The following is a 12590-nucleotide window of genomic DNA, read 5'->3' as shown; positions in this document are numbered from 1 at the left end:
ATAAATATGTACAAGTGCCCTAACATAAGTATCCGCTTTTTTATACAGCCAGTATGTAGTGGGTAATTAATTTAGGGTACTTACTGTACCTAGAAGTACAAACCAATACCTCGTAGGACCCAAGTCAAATTTTGCGCGTTTGAATTTGGAACTTTCTTTTATATAAGAGTTCAAAACTCGAATTTAATTTCTACTTGTACAAGTACGCGGGGACTTACGAGGCTAGTTTGTGTTATTTTCTTTTTAGTTTACTCATATGTGTGTATTAAGTCCTACCTTATTATTAGAAAATATCATATGTCCAAGTTAGAGATGGGTAGTGTGTAAATACTCACGGGTAAATACCGAGTAAATACTCAGTATTTACTCAATATACCCGTATTTACTCGTTTATACCCAAATTGGTGGGTATAAACTATTTAGAGTGCTGAAAGGGGCATATAAATTTGAAATATAGGTGTATTTTGTAAGCCGCTACTGGATTAAGTACTCAAAATTGTAAGAAATGTATTTTTAAGAGGGGCACTCAATACATGTAACTAATTGTCACAAAAAAAATTTTCAGAAACCACCAACGTGTTGCACATCATTAAATGGGTCTTTAAAAATAACTGGAATGTATCTAAGAACATTTTTGGATAAATTGAATATTTTGGAAAAAAAACCGTTTCGAAAGGCCAAAATAATGTTTATCTCTCTATAACTTTAGACCCAAAGTTCAGAAAAAATATGAAAACATATCGGGAGATTAGCCGTATAATAGAGTACAAAAAACAATATTTTGAAAATCATCGGTTGAGCCATTTTTGAGTTTTCTTTAAAAAACCCTTAATAAAAGGTCGTAAGTGCCGCGTAAACACACACTTTTTGCGCGACATGCAGTTATCTAGAACATCAATAGAATTTAAGTACCATATTTTTAAAGTAAATACCTTCTTATTTAAAACAAAATTGTTAACTTTTCATTATCACAATTTGCCTCTCACTAATAATTACCTTTTTTTCCTAAATTAAGCGTCCTATATGCTTTTTATTTTAAAGATATTGTTAATACACGTTAGCACTCTTCAATAAAAGACAATTTTGTTCTTAAATCTCACTTTTTGAATATTTTATAAGCAATCGTTTTTACCCACCTAAATGAGTAAATACGGGTATTTATCGGGTGCTTTGAGTAAATATCGAGTAAATACTCAGTATTTACTCACCCCTACCCATCTCTAGTCCAAGTGCACTGAGAGAAAAGTACAACAAAAATACACTTAGAATTACAAAAATAAAGGAACAAATTTACTTTTGCAATTTCTATTAGTTCTTGCAATTTCTATTATCTGTTTGTTGAAATTATATTTGGGATTACTGAGCTGTTTGTAGAAATAAATAAACTTTACAGAAATAGTGAAACGTCCATAATTATTACTAAAACTTAATTTTTTCCCCCAGTACAGAACTGTTTTTTAATTCCTGGTGATGATTTTTCTCTCAGTGTGGGTTATACAAACAATGTTAGAAATCGAATACGTAATAATAACCAACAAGTTTCTTAATATGATTTTTGTGAAGACCTATGACAAGATAAAACTACCTACTTTGTGCACGCCACGCACTTACGAATTGCGTACACGGTCAGATAGTAGATGGCACACATCGATAAGCAATTATTGGATAAATTCGTTTCCTTTGAAATGTAAAATTCATGGTGAATTAATAACAGGGGTACTGCAATCGCGGGCGATGACGCGGTTGAAAGCAGATAATAAGTAAGGCAGCGAGATCCGACGCCGGCGCGGAAATGCGAACCGACATTTTCATACACGATGGCTCGCCGAATCGATAGCCTATCATGATTATCATGTTTATGGATTTTGCATGAGCACTTGAAAATTAATGCGTCTACTTTACTCGCTGCTATTTAAATATACCTAACGACGAAGGTATTTAAAAAGTAACGACACTTTGTTTGCAGGTACTTAAACAGTAAAAATATGAATTCACAACATAACATACGTAGTTATTACGTACCTATATAGTATACAAGCTAAAATAAATACTAAATAGATAGATACTATAAGTCTAACATATGGATCGGATTATCCTAGTATAGGAAACTCAATTATAGTTAGTCATATATACCATTGGGTTGGATATTGACTAAAATACCAATTAATATCATGGTTATATTCGTTACTTCGTATTCATTCGTTACTTCTTAGGTACAAAAAAAACCGTACAAATAAATAATGAATATAATAAATCCATCAGAAAACAACCAGCATGGCACAGTTATATTTCCTACAAAATACCGTCTAATTCTAAAATTCAACATTGACATAATTAAGGAAATCCGTCTTTGTCAAGGTAAGGTTAATCCGTTCCATTTGGGCTTAATAACGCCCCGCTTAGTCAAAACTAACTTTCTAAGCCCGTGATCATTTCCCCGTGGCATTGGCTCAGAGGGTTGTTTATTCCAGCGGTTTTTTAAAGCATGACAACAAGCATGCCAGCGTTTTGAGGTTGAATTCTTGCCTGGGTAGCTGTTAGTATTATGACTTATCCGTCGTCCAATCAAACATCTCGGTGCGTACCTGTAACAAAAAAAAGGATTTATTTAAATGTAGGTACTTTTAATGTTAAAGCTTAGTTTCGCGAAACGTATTTTTGTTTTCGGTTTAAATAAGACAGTCCTTCGGCAGTCCAGTACAATACTAATGAATCAAAAAATACGACGCCGACGCTCGAAAGACGCTAGATGTGGAGTGGCCCTTAGTTTAGGGTTGCCATAAGTGTGGGGGCTCAGACCGGGACATACCGGCCAAGTGCGAGTCAGACTCGCCTTCCAAGGGTTCCGTACATTACACAATTTTCAACAATGTATATTTTGATGTGAAACGTTAGTGAAATGTTTAAAAAAGACCCGTAAGGGACGATCAAAAACTAAGTAATAAGTCCGACGCACGCTTGACTGCATATTTCTAATAGGTTTTTCTGTCATCTATAGGTAAGGAACTATTTAGTATTATTTTTTTAATTTTAGTAGTTTCGGAGATAAAGAGGGGAAGTGGTAATTTTTTGTCTATTTACTTAAATTACTTCTAAACTATTAATCTTAAAATTATTAATAAAATATATTTGAGATTCCCACAGCTCTATCACTTGATATATAACACCATATAGTTTGCAAAACTTTGTTTATTAAGTGTCTCATATACCCCCCAATAAGTGCCCCCTATGTTTAAAATTAATTTTATTTACGTTACATGTCCGTCTTCGGGTTATAGATTGACATAATATATGTGTACCAAATTTCAACTTGACTGTCACAAATAATGTAGGGACCTAAATGAAAACGCGAGCGAAGCGAGCGCGAAATTTTTTCGAGATAATAGTAGGTAGATTTTTAGGATTTCGTACTTCAAAAGGAAAAAAACGGAGCCCAAATAGGATCACTTTGTTGACCGTCCGGCCGTCTGTCTGTCTCAATGCCCCCTACTAAATAACTATGATTTATAAACCGGGACAATTTGCTTATGGGCCAGGACACCGGGACATCATGCTTCAAACCAGGACATGTCCTGGCGTACCGGGACGTATGGCAACCCTACCTTAGTTGCATATAAAGAATGGTGATGTCGAAGTATTAAATAAGGTGTGTATGGTATATTACCAGTTACCACTGTACCAGAAAAGTGAGATCAAACTCAAAAAGCATGAACTACGTACCTACTAGTCGAATCAGACGAAAGGTACAGATATTTAACAATGTGTTTGGTTAGACATTTAATAAAAAGCTGTCTACACGCAAAGCGGCCATTAGAAAATGGGCGCCGCCGCAGCGAACGATAACGATTTCACTGGGCGGCCATACTGAATGGGAAAATTGCGCTTTTCAGCGAAATGAAAGCTCCGCACCGTTGCAGTAGCTAGATAAAAAGTAACATAAATTTTCGGCTCACCAGCTCCTTTGATGTCTATGAAACCGCAATAAAACGTGTAGGTATAAGTGATGTTTTAATCCATTTTCGAGTATAATAATTTATTTTCTTAGGAGAGAAAGTTTATTTTCAACAGACATTAGCAGATTAAGGTACCTATTATTCTCAAACCGGTATAAGTACATAAGAGAGAGAAAATATTTAATTATTTTGTTGGTACGACATTGTGTTGAAAACCATAATTTAAGTACTAAACGGGACTTTTTAGTCGTATGCTTCCCGATAACATTGGCGTACAGGCGTATTCTGATTTTAATAAAAGGCCACGAATCTTATCTTATCTAAGATCTATAACTAATCCAGGCCTAATTCACAACCTGTTATTAAAATCAGAATATACCCCGTCCAAAACGTCGAGAAGTAAATAAGTTAAATAGTAGCTACTTGAGGTGGGTGTACCTGAACTGACGAGGCACAAAGATCCAAGTATCCAAACTTTCAGATTATTATTTTCATATGTGTACGTACACATGTTCAGATAAGTGCTACATTCGTTTGACGCCACTGTGTAGAGATTTCATTTCCGATACAGAGAAATCGATTGTATCTCCTCTGCAAAAAGAATCAACTTTAAAATCTCTCTCTCTACAGTGATTGCGAAGCACGAAAAATACCCATGGTTTCTTATAAAGTGAAGTTGTTCTACAGTCAACTTGAAACTTATCAGCAGTTGGAGATCTTACGCTATTACACATTATTATGCTATATGACCACAAATATGTATAGGTAGGTAAAATCGCGTGGCGTGCCTGACTGAAACATAATGCTGTTAACCAAGTTCACGTTATGTAATATTTATTTACGTGTTTTGACGGTAAAGCAAAGTAGCCTTGATAAACATTTCACATTTCACGGCATTGCTAAGTTAGGTGTTGGCCTTAATTGCTACTCGTATATAATCATAAATAAGCAAGTGAGACTACTTTTCTCGGGTCATAATAAGAAAATCTACCTCGGCGATATTTCTTTAACAACCAGAATCAATCTAATTCGAAATAAGTTTGTTGTTATATTATGTTTGAGAAAAGTTAAGTCTGGAGGTCGAAAGGCTGACAGAGACTATAGAGAATAGCAAATGGCTCTATTGCCAAGAGCTTACTCAAGTAACAGTGGGGGATTAGATAAGATCCGAATACATTAGGTATATATGATTTAGACATTGTTAACTAATTGCATATGTATGACTACGAATCAATTCTCGGTGTCATCTAGATTGTACCTAGTTTGTGAAATTGAATAGAGCTATTGAGTTTCCATTCCATACGGTGGCATAAATTAATCTTGGCTTCGTATACCTATCAAAATAACTCGCTCAATGTTGACTTCTACCTTAATAGGCAAAAGCATCTCTTCCAAACTTGTCAATTAGGAAATTTAAAAGCATGCAAAATTAAGCAAGCATAATGAGCGAGTCCGGAGCGCGTCGCTAATCCCGAGTTAGTAAACTTGGTCTCTTCGGGACAAACTCTGCGTATGTCGTGCATAAATTATTGTCTAACCACTTGTACTTACTTGGTTATTGTTATCAAGTATCTTGGATGAAGTTATTATTATTATGCTTGGATGTAGAACGCGTGTTCGTACTTCAGAAATGTGTGGCTATGAATATAAATAAAGTGTCTCCTGAAGTCGGAAAGATATTCTCGGAAACTGACTGGAACATCTGTTTTTCTTTGTTTCTGGATAACCTTTAAAACCTTCTATTGTCATTAGCCTATGTTATATTGTTGAAGTCTAATTACACTTTCAGTTAAGAGCGCTCTTACAAGAAAAGTCGAAATAATGCAAAATTGATGATACTAGTCGACGAAATTCAGGACTTTGTGCTCATTATTAGAAACAATGAGTACTTGTTCCAGTAAAAGCGTCTTCTTATCTTTTTAAATATCGTTGTAAATATTAGAAAAAGGACTTATTAAATTAGTAATGAATTTTTTTCTGATGGTCGTTTCCGAAAAACCGCGTGAAGCACTGAATGGCAAGCTCTTATTTGGAAATGTTGAGAAGTTTACTCTGCTAAACCTGGCTATTTTGTATTACTAATACCCTGTACTTTAGGCATATCAAACGATATTTTTCCTACATACCTTTGAGAAAGAGAAAATCAAAGTAAAACGAACTCAATTTTCTCTCCGAAACAAGTGTCAATTTCTACGAAAATCTACTTAATATCGAAGTCATTTTCATACTCAAGCAATCTGCAACGTTTGCTTATACTGTTGGTATACATTAGTGTTTATGAAATTCTACTATAATTTTTTGGCAATTTTTTGAAAACTACTCTATATTACCGATGACGCGCGCTCGCCAGCTCAGTGCCGCGGCAGAGCTTGTACAGGCAGGACGTGTGTCGGTCGGCTCCGCACATTTTCAACGGCGACGACGAGGTTTTTTATCATTGTGTGCGGCGGGCGCCGTGTAAAACGCTATACTGTGTGCGTGTAAACCGCAACGAGAGACTTTGATCCTAGCACTGTTTTTATAGTATTATAATTTATAATACCAGTTTAATAAACTACCGGACAGGATTAAAAATATTTGAAACGACCTGACATTCTATATGTATTTATTTGACTCAAGATAGTACTCAGGGTCTGATGATGGAGCCGGAAGGTGGTCACCGGTACCAATCAACCATGCAACTAAACCACTTTGTGTTTAGGCTCGTTTTATTCATCTCAACAAGATCTTTGACACAAGATAGTACTCAGGGTCTGATGATGGAGCCGGAAGGTGGTCACCGGTACCATCAACCATGCAACTAAACCACTTCGTGTTTGGGCACGTTTGATTCGGCTCAACAAGATCTTTGACTTAAGATAGTACTCAGGGTCTGATGATGGAGCCGGAAGGTGGTCACCAGTACCAGTCAACCATGCAACTAAACCACTTCGTGCTTGGGCTCGTTTGATTCGTCTCAACAAGATCTTTGACACAAGATAGTACTCAGGGTCTGATGATGGAGCCGGAAGGTGGTCACCGGTACTAATCAACCATGCAACTAAACCATTTCGTGCTTGGGCTCGTTTGATTCGTCTCAACAAGATCTTTGACACAAGATAGTACTCAGGGTCTGATGATGGAGCTGGAAGGTGGTCACCGGTACCAATCAACCATGCAACTAAACCACTTCGTGTTTAGGCTCGTTTTATTCGTCTCAACAAGATCTTTGACACAAGATAGTACTCAGGGTCTGATGATGGAGCCGGAAGGTGGTCACCGGTACCAATCAACCATGCAACTAAACCACTTCGTGTTTGGGCTCGTTTGATTCGTCTCAACAAGATCTTTGACACAAGATAGTACTCAGGGTCTGATGATGGAGCCGGAAGGTGGTCACCGGTACCAATCAACCATGCAACTAAACCACTTCGTGTTTAGGCTCGTTTTATTCGTCTTAACAAGATCTTTGACACAAAATAGTACTCAGGGTCTGATGATGGAGCCGAAAGGTGGTCACCGGTACCAATCAACCATGCAACTAAACCACTTCGTGTTTGGGCTCGTTTGATTCGGCTCAACAAGATCTTTGACTTCAGATAGTACTCAGGGTCTGATGATGGAGCCGGAAGGTGGTCACCAGTACCAATCAACCATGCAACTAAACCACTTCGTGTTTAGGCTCGTTTTATTCGTCTCAACAAGATCTTTGACACAAGATAGTACTCAGGGTCTGATGATGGAGCCGGAATGTGGTCACCGGTACTAAGCAACCATGCAACTAAACCATTTCGTGTTTGGGCTCGTTTGATTCATCTCAACAAGATCTTTGACACAAGATAGTACTCAGGGTCTGATGATGGAGCCGGAATGTGGTCACCGGTACTAAACAACCATGCAACTAAACCATTTCGTGTTTGGGCTCGTTTGATTCATCTCAACAAGATCTTTGACACAAGATAGTACTCAGGGTCTGATGATGGAGCCGGAAGGTGGTCACCGGTACCAATCTACCATGCAACTAAACCACTTCGTGTTTGGGCTCGTTTGATTCGTCTCAACAAGATCTTTGACACAAGATAGTACTCAGGGTCTGATGATGGAGCCGGAAGGTGGTCACCAGTACCAATCAACCATGCAACTAAACCACTTCGTGTTTAGGCTCGTTTTATTCGTCTCAACAAGATCTTTGACACTGCAGATACACAGGGTCTGATGATGGAGCTGGAAGGTGGCCACGGGTACCAGTCTATCCTGTAACTAAACCACTTCGTGTTTGGGCTCGTTTGATTTCTCTCAACAAGATCTTTGACACAAGACAGTACTCAGGGTCTGATGATGGAGCCGGAAGGTGGTCACCGGTACCAATCAACCATGCAACTAAACCACTGCGTGTTTAGGCTCTTTATATTCGTCTCAACAAGATCTTTGACACAAGATAGTACTCAGGGTCTGAAGATGGAGCCGGAAGGTGGTCACCAGTACCAATCAACCATGCAACTAAACCACTTCGTGTTTAGGCTCGTCTTATTCGTCTCAACAAGATCTTTGACACTGAAGATACACAGGGTCAGGGTCAGATACAAAGAATGTCACTAAAATGTCCCAAAACAGGACACCTTTCAATATTGCAGTTGAAAAAATGTTTAGAAACCTCTGTTTACCTCAGATATCGATTTTAAACGCAATCGGGTAATTTCTAGAAATGTCCCAAAAAAGGACATCTCTCAATATTTCCCTCGGAAACAAGTTTCGAAACCTTTGAGCACCTCAGATATCGATTTTGAACGCTATCGGTTAATTTCAAGGAAAGTCCCGAAAATGTTCCAAAAAGGACATCCTTCATATAGCCATCGGAAACATGTTTCGGAACCTTTGGTAAACTCAGACACCGCTTTTGAACGCATTTGGTCAGTTTCACAAAAATGGCCTAAATAAAAAGGACATTAGGTAGGTACATACAAAGTAATCGTCAATCCGAATTGACGATTGAGGATTGACCGATCAATTCGAATTAACGATTAGTAATCGTCAATCTTCAATCAGTAGATTTAGAATTAGTTTCGTCAATCGTCAATTCGAATTGATCGGTCAATTCTCAATCGTCAATTCGAATTGATTTTTTGCCAACACTGCTATCATGTAACTGAACCACTTCATGTTTGGGCTCGTTTGATTCCTCTCAACAAGACCTTGGACACAAGTTAGTACTCGGGGTCTGATGATGGAGCTGGACTGTGGCCACGGGTACCAGTCTACCATGTAACTGAACCACTTCGTGTTTGGGCTCGTTTGATTCGTCGCAACAAGATCTTTGACACAAGATACTACTCAGGGTCTGATGATGGAGCTCGAAGGTCGCGACGGGTACCAGTCTATCACATAACTGAACCACTTCTTGTTTTGGCTTCGTGTTTGGTTTATCACCTAGTGTCAAAGATCTTGTTGAGACGAATCAAACGAGCCTAAACACGAAGTGGTTTAGTTGCATGGTTGATTGGTACCGGTGACCACCTTCCAGCTCCATCATCGACTCTGAGTATCACCTAGTGTCAAAGATCTTGTTGAGACTAATCAAACGAGCCTAAACATGAAGTGGTTTAGTTGCATGGTTGATTGGTACCGGTGACCACCTTCCGGCTCCTTCATCAGACTCTGAGTATCGCCTATATAGTGTCAAAGATCTTGTTGAGATGAATAAAACGAGCCTAAACACGATGTGGTTTAGTTGTATGGTTGATTGGTAATGGTGACCACCTTCCAGCTCCATCATCAGACCCTGAGTACTGTCTTGTGTCAAAGATCTTGTTGAGACGAATCAAACGAGCCCAAACACGAAGTGGTTTAGTTACATGATAGACTGGTACTCGTGGCCACCTTCCAGCTCCATCATCAGACCCTGTGTATCTTCAGTTTCTTGTAACTTGTTTCTTGTAAATAAGAGAGTACCTATAATTTCTTTCGAGTAATATACGTTCATAAGTACGAGTATGGGGCTATTCATAAATTACGTCGTTTCAAATGGGAGGAGGGGGGGAGGGGGTCTGGACATCGGATGATGGTAGCATGACGTAGGAGGAAACAGAGTCATCCGAAGCATGATTTTTGGATGATTTGAGGGATGGGGGGGGTCAAAAATAGATGACGTAATTTATGAACAGCCCCTATGTACATTTGCACTGCATTTAGTATTTTCGTACTTACCAAATAACAGTTTTAGGACTTTATAAGTTAAGTACAGTTAGTGTTGTTATGGTTGATTTCAATATGCTTCGCGAAGGATCAAGAATGTTTAATCCATCATGGTAGTGCGAGTGTGGTAGAAGGGATCGGAATACTGAGCTCGCACGGCCTGCCGCAGCGCGTAAAATACCTAAACTCGCTCAACCCCGAAATGTAATAGCACTCTTAATATACCTACAATTACTGGGTAATAATACTAATAGTTATTAAGTTTTGAGTTTTGTTTGATTAGGCACTAAGTAATAGGTACCTCCTAGTTAATTAAAGATACAACACTTCCGTCGTTTAATAATGTTAGAATTATTGTTCATGGAAAACTCACACATCGTCGACGCACTCCCGAGAAACGTTCCATAACGGGAAAATCCCAAGGTACAGGACAGGTACCTTAAAGAAACGAATGCCATACCACGACTCTGACCTTAGAAGAACGCGTTTGGATAGTAAAAAAAGTTAAGCAAGAATTTTCGGTGTCCATAGACAGGTGAAAAATATATCTCAAGTTAACAGATACGTCTAAAAAAAAGGTGTAAAATATAACACGAAGAGTGGAATCTTTCGAATGCCGCAAACGCACCCTGGTATTTGTTCCTTGTCAAGGCGTGGTACGTGCCCTCGTTACCTGGAACATCTTATGTTGTGAACATTGCCTCCCTCATTTGTTATTACATCGATGTGCTTTACTAATGAAGTAGCAGGTTTTTCCGTTCCATCAAACGGTTTATTAACCGACATATTACGATCACCAATGATGGCTATTATATAAAATATTCTGATTGATGATAGAACTTGTGTCTAACCGAAAGAACTACAATTCTAAGATAAATATTTGATAACCCAACGATCGGCCGTTTCTAAATGACCGCACATATGTCTACCCTGCTCGATTATACCAAGGCTTACCACTTTTAGTTAGCGACTGCTTACACGTATGTTTTCGTCTTTGCACTAAGAGCTACGCTCACTTATGTAACGAACAACTTGAACCTTCACACGTATACAAGACTTCGTTTAAATTTGAATGTTTATGCGTAAAATAAATGTTTATGCCGCGAAATTCATTCATAATAGGTAGGCATTGCATACAATGAATAATGAACGTAGTTAACGTATATACTTCACATAATCGCAAGGACATACAAGTGAGAGGCGAGAGGATAGGGTGACTATTTGTCAAAATGTCAATAACATATGGGAGACTTGAACGTTCGCTCTCTAAAATATTCAAGGTAATTGAATACATATAGGCACGCGAAAAATAAGTTTCGCCGATAGAACGCGATATTGCCGTCAGTTAGACTGGGGTCAAGTCAAACATGATGCTAACGTTATAACAAACGAAAAAACCTTAGCGATATTATTGTTTCTCGCCATTTAGTACATATAACTTGAGGGCAGAGGTCAGTGATATCGCAGTGTTCGTCGATCTAATTGTTATAGTTGTCTGAGTATGATAACATGCCACCCGAATAGGGAGTCTTATATCAACTAAATGCATTTGCAAGTTGTTCGTTAAATAAATATGTATGTATGTATATCTAATAAATGTTATATATACAGTCAGATGCTGAGAAAACTTTCATAGAAATTTGTTTGCAGGTCAACTATCTCAGCAGCTGAATTAACGAGTGCATTCGCTTAAGCTTTGTTTTCACCATCTCTAATTAACTTTTTATGTAGGTAGGTATGATGTATTCTAATATGATCATCATCGTTACTTCTGAAGAAGAAACATCGCAGTTCAGAGGTTGCAAATAGGAAATAGGTGTTAAGACCATTGGGCGTTTTTAATGATTATGTATGACATTTTCCAAGGCAAAGTAAACACGTCAAGGTTGCAATTAGGTCACATCTTGTTCTGCCGTGTAGTCGATACCAACGATCGTTTCCTTATGAATGTAATAATAATTCAAAGTGTTGCTGATGATCTTGATTCTTGACTACGGTGTGCATAGATATAAATTTATTGTATCTAATCACGATCAAAACAATGACGACAAAAGGGGATGAGCAATCACGAAACTGACAGTTGAGAAAAATAACATACAACGTAAAAAAAATAGAGATTTCGATTTTAGGGTGGATTTTCATGATAACATTGTATATTGGTTTTGATTTGATATAATGCAGTCACAAGTAACACTCTACTATACCTCCTAGGGGGTATAGAAATGATACAACTAAAAAAATCGTTCTCATGTGTGATAATAACAAAACAAAAAACGGTAAACCTTAGAGCCTGAAGATCAATACTGCAATAAAACGTTCCATTAACGGCACTAAAGACATCACTGTACTGCAGTCAATATGTCACGGTCCACAATATGCACATTGTCCATTATTGCCGAGTTGTAGGAATGTAATCAAGCCGCGTGCACGCCGCGCGCGCCGAAACCAACTGGGACAGGCGACGAT

The 12590-nt window shown here is 38.1% G+C and overlaps 1 protein-coding gene across 3 annotated transcripts in view; it reads right to left on the bottom strand.

Moving 5' to 3' along the window:
- LOC134672475 (protein gustavus) overlaps window positions 1–12590 on the bottom strand; it is a 104564-nt gene that overhangs the window by 44560 nt on the left and 47414 nt on the right. The window contains exon 1 of one of the 3 annotated variants that reach the window (XM_063530415.1): window positions 12407–12587. The exons of the other annotated variants lie outside the window; for them this stretch is intronic. The gene's annotated coding sequence lies outside the window, so the exon portion shown is untranslated. Of the gene's footprint in view, window positions 1–12406; window positions 12588–12590 lie in introns of those variants that run through there. 3 annotated transcript variants of the gene reach the window in all.

This window comes from Cydia fagiglandana, chromosome 17 (assembly GCF_963556715.1).
Source record: "Cydia fagiglandana chromosome 17, ilCydFagi1.1, whole genome shotgun sequence".
In the NCBI taxonomy this organism is placed as follows: Eukaryota; Metazoa; Arthropoda; class Insecta; order Lepidoptera; family Tortricidae; genus Cydia; species Cydia fagiglandana.
The sequence above is the reverse complement of the archived record's forward strand: the minus strand, read 5'-3'. Positions and strand labels throughout refer to the sequence as shown.